Genomic DNA, 16,927 nt, shown 5'->3' with positions numbered 1-16,927 from the left:
AAAAATAACAATCGATAACCAGTGTTGCCACTCAAGAAAATTATTTCCTACCAAAATTTAAGAAAAATCCTACCAAACCAAAATTTAAGAAAAATCCTACCAAACCCAAATATGCGGCATATGTTTTTATACGCAATACCAAAGAAAAAAAAAGATGCAGTTCCATTTGAAACACATCAGATATACGTTTTCAACACTGCAAAGTAATAGATCATCCTTATTTTTAGAGAATTTAGACTTGGCCGACCGTCTGTTTGTTGAAGTCACCCTGCCGCCTTATGCTCAAAGATGCGTTTATCTTGATATAACACCCAAAATATATTCATTTACAGGCAGTGGCAGTGGCAGTTTCCCAACAACACAATATTGAGTGCCCTATCACTCAAAATCAGTGATTAGTGCAACTCTGATGCTGTGTATATTACTAGTTCGCATCATTTTTCGTTGTTTGTATGTGTTTTTCACTAGAATGCACACACACGACCAAAACTCGTTGACATATAGTGCACTTCGGGAGAAAAAATTATACTGAGCTGTTTACGGTGCACTACCTGGTAATTATGTGGTAAAGAAATCTTGTGATCCCAATTTCGTATTTTTGCCCCAATTTCAAGGTATAACTATGCCGATCTCCCGATTTAAGCACAGAAATGCTCTTTTACAACCCATTTTCGCCGTTAAGGGCAGTATGCACCTCTGCAAAATTTTCGTTACCATAAGAAATGCATAGACATATTCTAAGAGAAGTTTTCGTTGCCGATACATTTGCCGAAAATTTCGCTTGCATTGCAGACATTGAAGATTTTTTTCTTGCAATTACGAATGAAAATGTATGTTTTGATAGGCCGATTAATTTTAGTACATATGTAAAATGATTAATATTTGGCCAAAATTAAAAATTGTTGTTTGTCGAAATCTTGCATTCTACGCAACTATTATTCAGTGGGGACATAAGTTTCTCGGTTGCAACCGAAAATTTCGCTAGAGGTGCATACCCAGATTTCTACGCTGGTGCCATATAGCCCTGTTTTCCGATTAACGCATTCCCTACAGAGAATCAACAAAATTTGGAAGAGATTCCTTAACACTCGTACCAGTTATAGTCAATATCAGAACTTGTGCCTCTTTTTGCTGAAACTTTAAGCGGTAGGACCCTTTGGAACTGTATTTGGCCCCTCGACAACCATGGTTTTATTCTGCACTCTTAACGAATACACAGAAACGATAAAAAGTGAATTTATTTTGAGTCATCCCTGGTGAGTTATTCAGTAATTAATTAATTGTGTGTATGTTGAAAAACCCTACCAAAACGATAGGTTGAACGTCTACCTCTCAAAATACTTGGCGTCACATTTGACAGCTCTTATACATTCTCCCCACATGCCACAGCAATTTGCGATAAAGTCAAAAGCAGAAACAAGGTCCTCATGTCACTTGCTGGCAGCACTTGGGATGCTGATAAAGAAACCTTTTTGACTACATACAAAGCAATTGGCCGGTCGGTGGTAAGTTATGCAGCGCCAGTGTGGTCTCGTCTGCTCTGTGACACGCGGTGGAATAATATTCTGTTCTGTATTCGCAGAGACCACCCAAATTATCATCTTGTGGATTGGTATCTACCGCCCAGAAGCCGTAAGGTAGATATACATGATCTATAGCGTGAGTTTCAGCGCTAGAAGAAAGAACCTCCTTACCTTTCATAGCGACCATCTTCCCCTTCCGTGATGGCTTTGGCGTCCTTTTGAAGGACTGTTCATGAAGACTCAGGGGCCGTATGCGATTCCTTCGTTCCTATTCCGCAGGACACAGTTTGAAGTCTTAATTGCGGGAGGGCTGGATTAGTCTTTCCTGAGTAGTTGAAAGTGGGGAGCTCTTTTTCAACGTTTTAGCAGTGTTATGATTTTTGAGAGATCTAATTCTCTCTCCAGCTGCCGCAGAAGTGCTTAAAATGTAAGTTCAATCCCTTTCGCTCGACGCTTCGACGCACCCCGGATTGCTTTCTCGGTCTTCTTGTAAGCTTAGCAAAGTCCTCGCTCACTACTGCCGTTATCCCTCTGTACTCATCTCTCGTTCCGGCTGCGATGACTGTTTCATTGACACTGTCGCTATCTGAATTTTAGTCGGAAACACAACCTTTACTTAAAAGCTGAGGACGAACTGCGCATCCTTCAGGTTTATCCGTCTCTTCCTCGTTTGTTAGTATGAAAACTGGTTGTGCCCTTGAAACATTACTCTCGACTACAGATGCCAAGGCACTCACACCTATAGGAGGGTTGGACAACATGCTACGGTCTGATGCCACCGCGGCAGCTGTTGGGTCTTTGCCCATTACTTATGATATAGTATCGTTTAACTAAATTATTTGGGTATTTTTAAATTCTCTTATAAAGGACAGTACGTAGCTCTAGTATAGTTTTCGTTGCGGAGAGAAATGTCATAAGTTACTTTATACATAGTTATGTTCATAAAAAAAAACTCTGAAAAACTTTTCTTGTTATAAAAGTGCCGTGACATGTACAGATATTTAACCAAGAAAGTTCTATAACCACAAAAAGTCCAATTTTAGGTTGTTCAAAATAATTGGGACAATAAAACAATTCATTTAAAAAATGTAGAAAATTCATTAAAACCTGTTACTTAAATGAATACGAAGCAGTTATTTTTTCGTAGAAATGTAAAAGCAATATTGAAGTTTTTCTACTTGTAAGAAAGGCAGATCGAGGCACTGTGACCCTGTTAGAAGAAACAAGTAAAAGCGTGCTAAGTTCGGCCGGGCCGAATCTTATATACCCTCCACCATGGATCGCATTTGTCGAGTTCTTTTCCCGGCATCTCTTCTTAGGCAAAAAAGGATATAAGAAAAGAGTTGCTCTGCTATTTAAACGATATCAAGATATGGTCCGGTTCGGACCACAATTAAATTATATGTTAGAGACCTGTGTAAAATTTCAGCCAATTCGTATAAGAATTGCGCCCATTGGGGCTCACGAAATAAAATAGGGAGAACGATTTATATGGGATTGATGGTCATGAGAGGATCCGTCGTACAAAATTTCAGGCATATCGGATAATAATTGCGACCTCTAGGGGTCAAGAAGTCAAGATCCCAGATCGGCTTATATGGCAGCTATATCAGGTTATGAACCGATTTGAACCTTATTTGACACAGTTGTTGAAAGTAACAAGTAAAAGCGTGCTAAGTTCGGCCGGGCCGAATCTTATATACCCTCCACCATGGATCGCATTTGTCGAGTTCTTTTCCCGGCATCTCTTCTTAGGCAAAAAAGGATATAAGAAAAGAGTTGCTCTGCTATTAAAACGATATCAAGATATGGTCCGGTTCGGACCACAATTAAATTATATGTTGGAGACCTGTGTAAAATTTCAGCCAATTCGTATAAGAATTGCGCCCATTGGGACTCACGAAGTAAAATAGAGAGAACGATTTATATGGGATCTGTATCGGGCTATAGACCGATTCAGACCATAATAAACACGTTTGTTGATGGTCATGAGAGGATCCATCGTACAAAATTTCAGGCATATCGGATAATAATTGCGACCTCTAGGGGTCAAGAAGTCAAGATCCCAGATCGGTTTATATGGCAGCTATATCAGGTTATGAACCGATTTGAACCTTATTTGACACAGTTGTTGAAAGTAAAAATAAAATACGTCATGCAAAATTTCAGCCAAATCGGATAGGAATTGCGCCCTCCAGAAGCTCAAGAAATCAAATCCCCAGATCTGTTTATATGACAGCTATATCAGGTTATGAACCGATTTGAACCATACCTGGCACAGTTGTTGGATATCATAACGAAATACTTCGTGCAAAAATTCATTCAAATCGGATAAGAATTGTGCCCTCTAGGGGGTCAAGAAGTCAAGACCCAAGATCGGTTTATATGGTAGCTATATCAGGTTATGAACCGATTTGAACCATACTTGGCACAGTTGTTGGGTATCATAACAAAACACGTCGTGCGAAATTCCATTCCAATCAGATAAGAATTGCGCCCTGTAGAGGGTCAAGAAGTCAAGACCCAAGATCGGTTTATATGGTAGCTATATCAGGTTATGGACCGATTTGAACCATACTTGGCACAGTTGTTGGATATAATAACAAAACACGTCGTGCAAAATTTCATTTCAATCGGATAAGAATTGCGCACGCTAGAGGCTCAAGAAGTCAAGACCCAAGATCGGTTTATATGGCAGCTATATCAGGTTATGGACCGATTTTAACCATACTAAGCACAGTTGTTGGATATCATAGCAAAACACGTTATGCAAAATTTCATTCCAATCGGATAAGAATTGCGCACGCTAGAGGCTCAAGAAGTCAAGACCCAATATCGGTTTATATGGCAGCTATATCAAAACATGGACCGATATGGCCCATTTACAATACCAACCGACCTACACTAATAAGAAGTATTTGTGCAAAATTTCAAGCGGCTAGCTTTACTCCTTCGAAAGTTAGCGTGCTTTCGACAGACAGACGGACGGACGGACGGACGGACAGACGGACGGACATGGCTAGATCGACATAAAATTTCACGACGATCAAGAATATATATACTTTATGGGGTCTCAGACGAATATTTCGAGTAGTTACAAACAGAATGACGAAATTAGTATACCCCCCATCTTATGGTGGAGGGTATAAAAATAGGCAAAAGCTACAAAATGGAATGACTAAATTACTTAGTTTCGAAAATTCTGACGAAAAATTCTGTGAAATAAGTACCCAAACCAGAAACCTGCGTCAGAAACCAAGACCGGACCGTATCTTATATACCCTCCACCACGGATCGCAATTGTCAAGATCTTTGAACATATATGATCTTTTCCTAACATATATGAGCTACATGAAATTATTGGCCGATATGGACCGTACTCGTCATGCCGTACAAGTCATCGAAAAATATCACTTCGAAAATTTCAGGCAAATTGAATAGTAATTGCGCCATCAAGAAGCTCAGAAAGTCAAATTGGGAGATCGGTTTATATTGCCCTATATCAGGTTATAGACTGATTTAGACCATAATTAGCACAGTTGTTGGAAGTCATAACAAAACACCTCATGAAAATTTTCAACCAAATCGGATAATAATTGCGCCCTCTAGAAACTCAAGAAGTCAAGACCCAAGATCGGTTTATATCAAGACATGGATCGATTTGGCCCATCCGTCCTACACTAATGAGAAGTATTTGTGCAAAATTTCAATCGCCTAGCTTTACTCCTTCGAAAGTTAGCGTGCTTTCGACAGACAGACGGACAGACATTGCTAGATCGACTTAAAATGTCATGACGATAAAGAATATACCTTATGGGGTCTTTCAGGAATATTTTGAGGTGTTACAAACAGAATGACAAAATTGGTATACCCCCATCCTACGTTCAACAAAGTTTGATATATTCAAAATGGTGAAATATAATATTTTCAGTGGCCAAAAGAAAAATCGCGCAATGTTCTATGATCTGGAACGTTTCTTTTCAAGGGAATGTGCCCCGTGTATAATATACAGGGCATCATAAAATCTACAAGTTATAATAAAATTGTACGGAATTGTATTTTTATACCCTCCACCATAAGATGGGGGGTATACTAATTTCGTCATTCTGTTTGTAACTACTCGAAATATTCGTCTGAGACCCCATAAAGTATATATATTCTTGATCGTCGCGACATTTTATGTCGATCTAGCCATGTCCGTCTGTCCGTCCGTCCGTCTGTCTGTCGAAAGCACGCTAACTTCCGAAGGAGCAAAGCTAGCCGCTTGAAATTTTACACAAATACTTCTTATTCGTGTAGGTCGGTTAGTATTGTAAATGGGCCAAATCGGTCAATAACCTGATATAGCTGCCATATAAACCGATCTTGGGTCTTGACTTCTTGAGCCTCTAGAGTGCGCAATTCTTATCCGATTGGAATGAAATTTTGCACGACGTGTTTTGCTATGATATCCAACAACTGTGCCAAGTATAGTTCAAATCGGTCCATTACCTGATATAGCTGCCATATAAACCGATCTTGGGTCTTGACTTCTTGAGCCTCTAGCGTGCGCAATTCTTATCCGATCAGAATGAAATTTTGCACGACGTGTTTTGTATTATATCCAACAACTGTGTCAAGTATGGTTCAAATCGGTCAATAACCTGATATAGCTGCCATATAAACCGATTTTGGGTCTTTACTTCTTGAGCCTCTAGCGTGCGCAATTCTTATCCGATCAGAATGAAATTTTGCACGACGTGTTTTGTTATGATATCCAACAACTGTGTCAAGTATGGTTCAAATCGGTCAATAACCTGATATAGCTACCATATAAACCGATCTTGTGTCTTGATTTCTTGAGCCTCTAGAGGGCACAATTTTTATCCGATTTGAATGAATTTTTGCACGAAGTATTTCGTTATGATATCCAACAACTTTGCCAAGTATGGTTGAAATCAGTCTATAACCTGATATAGCTGTCATATAAACAGATCTGGGGATTTGACTTCTTGAGCTTCTAGATGGCGCAATTCCTATCCGATTTGGCTGAAATTTTGCATGACGTATTTTATTTTTACTTTCAACAACTGTGTCAAACAAGGTTCAAATCGGTTCATAACCTGATATAGCTGCCATATAAACCGATCTGGGATCTTGACTTCTTGACCCCTAGAGGTCGCAATTATTATCCGATATGCCTGAAATTTTGTACGACGGATCCTCTCATGACCATCAACAAACGTGTATAATATGGTCTGAATCGGTCTATAGCCCGATACAGATCCCATATAAATCGTTCTCTCTATTTTGCTTCGTGAGCCCCAGTGGGCGCAATTCTTATACGAATTGGCTGAAATTTTACACCGGTCTCCAACATATAATTTAATTGTGGTCCGAACCGGACCATATCTTGATATCGTTTTAATAGCAGAGCAACTCTTTTCTTATATCCTTTTTTGCCTAAGAAGAGATGCCGGGAAAAGAACTCGACAAATGCGATCCATGGTGGAGGGTATATAAGATTCGGCCCGGCCGAACTTAGCACGCTTTTACTTGTTACATTATCTTTTTATCACGTCTTAATATAGGCAACCTTCTTTTAGAAGCAATAAAATGTCCATCCTGCAGTGGCTCCCAAAGTCTCCGAATTTAATAGCGATTGACAATCTGTATAATATTGTCAAAACTCAAATAAGAGGATTACCGTCCAACTAATATGAATTTTGGTTACTCATTTTAGCTTCGTAGGTAGGTATAAGAGTTTCGGTTCTTTATATAATTTTGTAGTTTTTGATTAAATAGCTCAAGTGACCCTATTATTTTTCACGTGTTAAAATGGCTAACAAATAAAAAACAGTAGATGTTTGACATTTTTGTAACAGAATCGCTTTAGAGTCGTTTATTTGTCTATCTAGCCGGCGTCCCATTTTTCACATAACTGTATAGCAACCCTATTCTGACAACTCCCAGGGAATTAATTTTTCCCTCGAATAAAATTCTTCTTTTCTGATTGAATGGGGAGAGAATACGTTTGGGAGAGGAAATTTAGAATTTTCGAAAACCTCTGTTTTAATTTTGCTAAACATAAAATTTAAAAATAAGCAAGAATTTATTTTACTTTTTGAATTTTAATAATGCACAATTGACCTACAGTTTGTAACGCCATAACCCCATTTACACTGCTCATTATATCCGCATTTAAGGCTCTCGTCAGCTGATTTTATAAAGGGAAAACAGATGATCGAGCCATTAAATCCGGATTTAAAGAGCAGTGTTAACGGGGTTTATTCCCATGACTTAAGCTGTGTTCGGGAACTCAAAAATTTGCACAAATTTTTAATGGAAGTCGTTCGTGTACTTTATTTGGCAGCAGAAGAGAGCGCGAGAGATAGCATATTTTGACAATTCGAAAATAGAGAACCTGCCAATTTCTACAGGGACTTTTTTTGCCAGCAGAAATTTGCAACTTTGAACAGATGTTTTGTAAAGGTCAGCTGGTTTATGAAACGCAGCCATTACATGAAAATACAAAAGCTAATACTAAAAAAATAAAAATATTGTTTATTGGTAATTATTAATTTGTTTCATTTTTATTTACTTTTAATGAAGATTCAAGGCAGCAGCTAGTGTTCAGGTTCAGAAAACTCACCAAATGAAGTTTTGATTTTACCTCAATTCGGTTGTTCTACATTAGAAGGTATATGCAAAATTTGCGGAATTATTTGAAAATCTTGAAAAATTAAAACATTGTATCCTTCCAGACACCAGGAAAAGAGTAATGATCGGTTTCTTGAGTTTTGATGGAATCATCCTCATCAGAGAGCTACGATGAAACCAACATCGTTCCTTTGAATTTGTTAAGAAGGGAAGATGCTGCCATGGTATTTAGTGGGTCTGGCTGGGCAATTAAAAGTTAAGCACAGTGGGATTGGAAAAAATTAGTGCAAATTAGTCTGCCAATTGTGAACGGATACAGATATCTTCAATAATAACACAGCGTCTGCAGCCGTCATATGGCCAACTAGAAAGCTCCCTTAGCCTCACATCAGTGCTCGCAGAAATTTGTCCAGCCACAATATGCAGGAGCATTAGGTGGTTAGTACAAGGATCCTTTGTCCGCACACCAAGTGCTGCCGACAAGGGACTTCAGAACGTTGTTTCTCCTTTTGTGTACGGAGATGGCATGTAAAGCAGTTGTAGTCATATGCAGCCTTCGAAATGCATGGTGATTCTCGGCGAATGGAAATAGTCCAACGGGAGGTTCGGAAGGAGTAGCCCCTCATGCGAATTGGCTACTGATGAAAGAATACAGATCGGTCTGTACGACTTCCCCTTACTCATGTCCTTTCCAGGTTTTAGTAGCGGGATCATACTGCCCATCTTCCAAACGTGGGTACTATAATAGTGTTCAGACAGGCTGAGGACAGTTGTAAGATACTCGACTGCAAGCAGATCCAGATTCTTCAGAATCAGTGTATAGATTCCGTCTGGGACCAGCGCCTTACGCGACTTGGCGCCACGGATGACATTCGTAGCTTCGTTGACGTTTATCTAAGGAAAATACCTCACAAGTATCGCCATCTTTTTTTATTGTAAAACAAATAGTTTCCTCAACAAGCAAATAAAAAAACCAATCAAAACAAAAATTAGCTGTTGTTCTGCAAATTTTCACTGGTATTCGTTCGCGTACTTTTGCTTGCAAATGTTTTAAAGAGTAAAATGGCTGTTACTCTCCTGCAAATTTTTACTAAAAATTAATTACCTATAATTACCAGGTAGTGTACCGTACACAAATGAGTACAATTTTTTCTCGTGAAGTGCACTATCTGTCAACGAGTTTTGGTTGTGTTATATGTATTATAGTTAAGAACCAAAACACACACAAACACAAACAAATTGCGCGGATTAGAAACATAACAAAATCAGAGTAGCACTAATCACTGATCACTTTTTGTGGTTGCTCTGTTTGTTTTGTTGTAAGCAGAGAACTTAAAAGGAAATTAATTTTTTGTGTGGGGTATACTAATTTTTGGATGGGGGTATACTAATTTCGTCATTCTGTTTGTAACTACTCGAAATATTTGCCTGAGACCCCATAAAGTATATATATTCTTGATCGTCGTGACATTTTATGTCGATCTAGCCATGTCCGTCCGTCCGTCTGTCTAAACTTTAGAAGGAGTAAAGCTAGCCGCTTGAAATTTTGCGCAAATACTTCTTTATTTGTGTAGGTCGGTTGAGATTGCAAAATGTGTCATATCGGTCCATGTTTTGATATAGCTGCCATATAAACCGATCTTCGGTCTTGACTTCTTGAGTCTCTAGAGAGCGCAATTCTTATCCGATTTGACTGAAATGTTGCACGTGGGGCTTTGTTATGATATCCAACAACTGTGCCAACAACTGGTTCAAATCGGTCCATAACCTGATATAGCTGTCATATTAACAGATCTGGGGATTTGACTTCTTGAGCGTCTAGAGGGCGCAATTCCTTTCCGATTTGGCTGAACCACGGATAACATCATCATAATAAAAGTTATGGAGAATTTAGAATGAAGTGTTTAATGAAACCTCGAGGGAGAAGGGGCAGTCTTTCTATCATCTGTATAAGGATGCGGCTGAGAAACCTTGGTTTCTCAAGATGAATCTAAGCCCGATCGAAACAAAAATTATAAACAGACTATACACGGGTCATACGTACGATAAAGTGTACCTCCATAAGATTGGGGTGATTTCCACACCTATATGTTACAGGTGCTGGAAACCTGGGACCAGCTACCATGCTTTTTGAGTGTATGAAATCCGATGCACTCAGAATGAATTGAAATTTTTTCAACTGCCAAAGGATCCTGATGTATAAGAGGGCTTGTAGCTTTCTTATTGGAAGCGAACATTAATATATGATGAATTTAATCCCTGATCGAGTATATAAAGGGATTTTCGACAAAGCTGTGTTATAGACTGTGATATGTATTTTTGCATGACGTATTTTATTCTTACTTTCAACAACTGTGTCAAATAAGGTTCAAATCGGTTCAAAACCTGATATAGCTGCTATATAAACCGATCTGGGATCTTGACTTCTTGAGCCTCTAGAGGTCGCAATTATTATCCGATTTGCCTGAAATTTTGTACGACGGACCCTCTCATGACCACGGACCCTTATTATGGTCTGAATCGGTCTATACTCTGATACAGCTCCGATATAAATCGATCTCTCTATTTTACTTCTTGTTTATTTGTTTGTTTATTACAAATGTGTTGGTGTTTGTAGGCTTCACCATGGTTAAAATCCTCTGTTAAACAATTCTTGATGTTAGAAAAAAATGGAGGCAAACCCAAATGCAGCCCGGGTTGTGCGTACACAAAAAAAAACATCGCGTGCTTCCCCAAGAACAGTTGATAGATTTTAAAGCAAAAAGAATTAAACTGGCGGGTAATAAAAGAAGAAAAGAAGGAACTACAGACAGTCGGCCATCGCCAGGAGTGTCTATTACCATAATACAAACGGCAGCAGATTAATTGCTCTTTGGTGTTGACAAGATATTGGAATATTTTACACGTTAATAAATAAAAAGATAGATCGGCAGTGCTTTTAATTAAAAATAATATGCTTCGTCATGGTATTTTACACCTTCTAACCATTTTTATTGCGATTTAATTATTGGGTTGCCCAAAAAGTAATTGCGGATTTTTCATATAGCTTGTGACTCTGTAATTGCATTCTTTCTTCTGTCAGTTATCAGCAGTTACTTTTAGCTTGCTTTAGAAAAAAAGTTTAAAAAAGTATATTTGATTAAAGTTCATTCTAAGTTTTATTAAAAATGCATTTACTTTCTTTTAAAAAATCCGCAATTACTTTTTGGGCAACCCAATATTTGTTTACGCATTTTCTTGCCGCTGGATTGCCAAAACGCTATTAACGGCATCAATTGACAAAAGTTGTCATACACGTTGAGATTCCATTGCAGGATATTGTCCGGTTTAAGACCATTAAACAATAGTCTTAAACCTATAAACCTTAAACCTGCTTTCTATTCAAACAAGTAAAAGCGTGCTAGGTTCGGCCGGGCCGAATCTTATATACCCTCCACCATGGATCGCATTTGTCGAGTTCTTTTCCGGGCATCTCTTCTTTGGGAAAAAAGGATATAAGAAAAGATTTCCTCTGCTATTAGAGCGATATCAAGATATGGTCCGGTTTGGACCACAATTAAATTATATGTTGGAGGCCTATGTAAAATGTCAGCCAATTCGAATAAGAATTGCGCCCTTTGGGGGCTCAAGAAGTAAAATAGAGAGATCGATTTATATAGGAGCTGTATCGGGCTATAAACCGATTCAGACCATAATAAACAAGTATGTTGATGGTCATGAGAGAATCCGTCGTACAAAATTTCAGGCAAATCGGATAATAATTGCGACCTCTAGAGGCTCATGAAGTCAAGATCCCAGATCGGTTTATATGACAGCTATATCAGGTTATGAACCGATTTGAACCATACTTGGCACAGTTGTTGGATATCATAACAAAAGACGTCGTGCGAAATTTCATTTCAATCGGATAAGAATTGCGCACTCTAGAGGCTCTAGAAGTCAAGACCCAAGATCGGTTTATATGGCAGCTATATCAGGTTATGGACCGATTTGAACCATACTTAGCAAAGTTGTTGGATATCACAACAAAACACGTAGTGCCAAAATTCATTCAAATCGGATAAGAATTGCGCCCTCTAGAGGCTCAAGAAGTCAAGACCCAAGATCGGTTTATATGGCAGCTATATCAAAACATGGACCGATATGGCCCATTTACAATACCAACCGACCTACATTAATAAGAAGTATTTGTGCAAAATTTCAAGCAGCTAGCTTTACTCCTTCGGAAGTTAGCGTGCTTTCGACAGACAGACGGACATGGCTAGATCGACATAAAATGTCACGACGATCAAGAATATATATACTTTATGGGGTCTTAGACGAATATTTAGAGTAGTTACAAACAGAATGACGAAATTAGTATACCCCCCATCTTAGGGTGGAGGTTATAAAAATAGTATAGCAAAAAACATTTAAGTCAACAAAAGTGTTTCGATTTCATTTTCGACCAAGAAATATCTTCAGCGGGCGTTGTCATACATAATGCAAATTTTCTATTTTGGTTGCGTTGTTAGACAACAACACAACTTAACGTTGGTTGCTATCCATAATTAACCCGCAAATAAATGTCCGTCACTTCTTCTTTGATTTTTGGTGGCGTGAGTTGCTTGGCAGTGAAGAAAAAATTTTAATCTTGAAGCATCGTGCTGTTTATTACCTTTTGTGGACGTAATTTTAAGCTTTTTGGACTCGAGAGGAGTTCCTGAATCGATTTTAAGCGGTGTTTTTTAAATTTTTTGTCCGAGAAAGTATATTTTTTGTGGCCTTTTTGAGGTGTGAGTGTTGTGCAGCTTTATGGTTCGGCCAGTGTGGAGATCGACATGAGTGACATGGATGAGAGGGCTGGGCCCTCGGAAACGCTTTTTGTGTGTCGTATAGACACAGAGTTGAATAACGGGAGAAGAAATTTAACGAATTCCACAACGGAAGAAAATATTTTATGTGTTGACAACGGTGGTGGTATCAGTGCTGGCAATAGTATTGGTGCGGCTGCTGTCAAAAATTGTGGTATGGCAAATGACAATTGTGGTGTTGGTGCAAATAGATTTTTTTAGAGATAGATGGTAGAGCTGGAGACACGAGAAGAAAAAGGAGGCGGGAGGAAAGTGATGCGAATGACCCTCAGAAAAAGGGGATTAATGATGCGGATGTTCTTGGTTCTAGTTGACACGCCCGAGACTGATGAATGCAAACAATAAAAAAATAAATAATGGTTTATATTTTATTTCAAAAAATAAATTTATTTCCAAAAACTCAAAAAGGTTGTGGCAATAGGTGTCACTTTATACAATCTGACGTTTAAGGATGGGCAGTCTGACAAAAAAATTCTTGACAATGATGCGTTGAGGGAGAGAAAGTTAAGGCCTTTTGTGCCCCGTAACTTTATTGAAACTTTTGGGGTTGTCAGGGATGTTCCCCTATATTATTCAGAGGAAGAAATTATGACTAATGCTACATTAAGTAGTAAGATTACTTCTTTGAGAAGATTTACTAGGTGGGATGCGAATGATCCCAATGTTTATCATCCGACTAAGACGGTTAAGGTTGTATTTGCGGTGATGATCACCCAAAATAAATAATATTCGAGAGAACAGTCTTGACTGTAAGAACTTTTTACCCGGCAGTGCTATAACTGTGTAAGGCTAGGTCATACCAAGCAGGGGTGTAGGTCGAAGAAAAGTTGTATAAAGTGTGGGAGCAATGAGGCTGTTTGTGGAGGAGCTTGTGTGGAAAAGAGATGTATTCTGTGCAATGGAAATGGGCATGTGGTGAATGATAAGGATGTTTGCCCGATTTGGCAAAAAGAAGTAGAGACCAATAAGATCTTGACTAAGAAGATCTCAAAACGGGAGGTTTCTGATTTATACAATAATCAGAACCGATTCGACTTATTATGAGAAGAAGAAAGATGAGCAAACCTTCCAATGGCTGTGAGGACAGCAGAAAGAGGGAGGTGAATGCGATCCTTACACCCTACACTTTTAACTCATTTCCAGAGAAAAAAGAAGCCTTATGTTTATAGACCTTGGGTTCAGATGCAACCGCGAATGTGTGCCGAGTCTCAGCCATCTGCGCCGATGTATATGACAGATACAATGAGAACATCAGAGTTGGAGAAGGTGACGAAGGAAATGTTGGCTTTTATGACGGACTCCCTTAGGATGAATGGCAGTTCTGTGGCTGTAAATGCCATGAATCACTTTGCATCTCGACTTAACAAACTACTCCTTAGTAGCAGTATATCTATATCTAATTATAGTCATGGTGAAGATTCTACAGTATAACGTGCAGTCTTTAAGCAAGAATGGGAATTTTGTCGAGTTTAACCTCAAAAACTACGATTTTGGCATTGTTGTACTCTTTGAGATCTCCTCTGAGAGTCCCAAAAAGAGAAATAAAATTGCAAACTTTAACTTGGTTAAACTATTTAGATCTGATTGCTATGGAGGCGTGGCCTTTGGGTTCAAGAAACGCATAAAATTTGCCAACATTATGTATGACTGAGTTTGATATACTAAAAAAATGACAAGTCTAAGGAAGAATGTTGTGATTGCTTTGGGGTACTTTCCACCATTCTTACCGATGATCCGAATACGGATTGGGGAGATGTGATATCTAACAGAAAGGGCAAGGAATTGGAGGTTATAATAAAAGACTCGAGATATAAATGTATTAATAATTGCAGCTGTACATTCAGAAGAAGTGAAGAGGCCCAGGGCTCTGTTTTCGATCTGATGTTAATCAGTGTTGACTTGGCTGACTCGTGGGAGGCTAGACAAGGATACCTAGAAGGCAGTAGACATTTCCCCATAACATTCGGTATTGAGTGCACTGGTGAGAAGAAAATTAGATTATTGTCCAAGAGGAAACTTATGTAGTCCCTAGGTGAGTTAGAACTTGAGCCTGATGCTAGACAGATTGAGTTTGCCATGAAGAATGAAGTTGGCTATGCTATGTGTGACATTGATAAAGCTGGAGCACCTAAGTTCTGATGGCCTGAGGAACTTAAGAGGCTCTTTAGAAGGCAGAAGAATTATCATTCTTAAGACTGATGGCTTAAAAGTTATGATGTTATCCTTGGTTATCAGCAATGCCTACAACAATTGTGTAGACATTGGGATAATGCATGATATACTGTTTAAATTCAGACTCGATAGGTACTATTGTTGCTGGATCCATAACTTACTCTCATCTAGAGTTAGAATGAATTTTAATCAAATATACTTTTTAACACTTTTTTTCTAAAGCAAGCTAAAAGTAACAGCTGATAACTGACAGTAGAAAGAATGCAATTACAGAGTCACAAGCTGTGAAAAAATTTGTCAACGCCGACTATATGAAAAATCCGCAATTACTTTTTGGGCAACCCAATACTTTGCTAAAACTAGCTACAGAACAGTTGATCTTTTTATTGAGGGAAAGAGGATTGAGCAGGCTTAAAAATTAAATTCTTGGAAGAATTATTTCTTGTTTCTTGGCGATTAAAGATTATTATGAATCCATTGAGCGGTGGAAGAATCAACATGCGGACATCGTTGGACATCGAGAAAGGAGGTTTGCACCCGAAAACTTCACTATATGTGTACAAAAGTCTGGTCAAGTCCAAATTAGAGTATTCCACAACTACAACGTCTCACTGCCCCCAGTATATAAACAGGAGAATAGAAAGAATGCAGAATAGAAAGGGGTTTTTGTGCCCACGTTTGGACACAATTTTTATTTTAAATTGGATTTCAGGACCTCCTCGACGTTTGGGAAGTTTTGCGCTTTGTACAAGACTTTTGAGATAGCCATTGAAGATGGGTATGAGAGGTGTGTTCCGGGTCATTCCGGAATTGATTTCAATGAGAAATTAGACCAATTTGCTAAACTGGCAACTGCTTGTGATGCACCTCTGGATATGAAACTATCACAAAAGGAGGCGCTGAATGTAATAAAAGTTATGGAGAATTTAGAATGAAGTGTTTAATGAGACCTCGAGGGAGAAGGGGCAGTCTTTCTATCATCTGTATAAGGATGCGGTTGAGAAACCTTGGTTTCTCAAGATGAATCTAAGCCCTAACGAAACAAAAATTATAAACAGACTATACACGGGTCATTCGTACGATAAAGTGTACCTCCATAAGATTGGGGTTATTTCCACACCTATATGTGATAGGTGCTGGAAACCTGGGACCAGCTACCATGCCATTTTTGAGTGTATGAAATCCGATGCACTCAGAATGAATTGAAATTTTTTCAACTGCCAAAGGATCCTGATGTATAAGACAGCTTGTAGCTTTCATATTGGAAGCGAACATTAATATATGATGAATTAAATCCCTGATCGAGTATATAAAGGGATTTTCGATAAAGCTGTGTTATAGACTGTGATATGTACCTAGCATACGTTTTAGTATGCGATCGATTATACAACAACAACATTATACTCATGTATTTATACAACTGCCAGTTTTCTGGCATGGCTGCCAATTTTCGGAATCTATATGAAACCCCTGTGATATTGTTTTTCAAATATCAATCGTATCTTACACCACTCACACCTGACCTAGGAGCTGCGTGGTTTCCATTGCTTCCCAGACCAGTATATTTTTGACTACATACTCCGATGCTTTGGAGTATATGAGATGCCATTTACTTGGAATTTAGTTTGGGTCTTCATTCGAACGCTTTATAACCTGGCTTTTAGTGCCTGATAAGCATCGCCACTCAACGAATTTCTATTCGTTAGCGAAAATATCTGATTTTAACGATGTCGATTATCG

The sequence above is a fragment of the Stomoxys calcitrans genome, chromosome 2 (genome assembly GCF_963082655.1).
Source record: "Stomoxys calcitrans chromosome 2, idStoCalc2.1, whole genome shotgun sequence".
NCBI lineage: Eukaryota > Metazoa > Arthropoda > Insecta > Diptera > Muscidae > Stomoxys > Stomoxys calcitrans.
The sequence above is the reverse complement of the archived record's forward strand: the minus strand, read 5'-3'. Positions refer to the sequence as shown.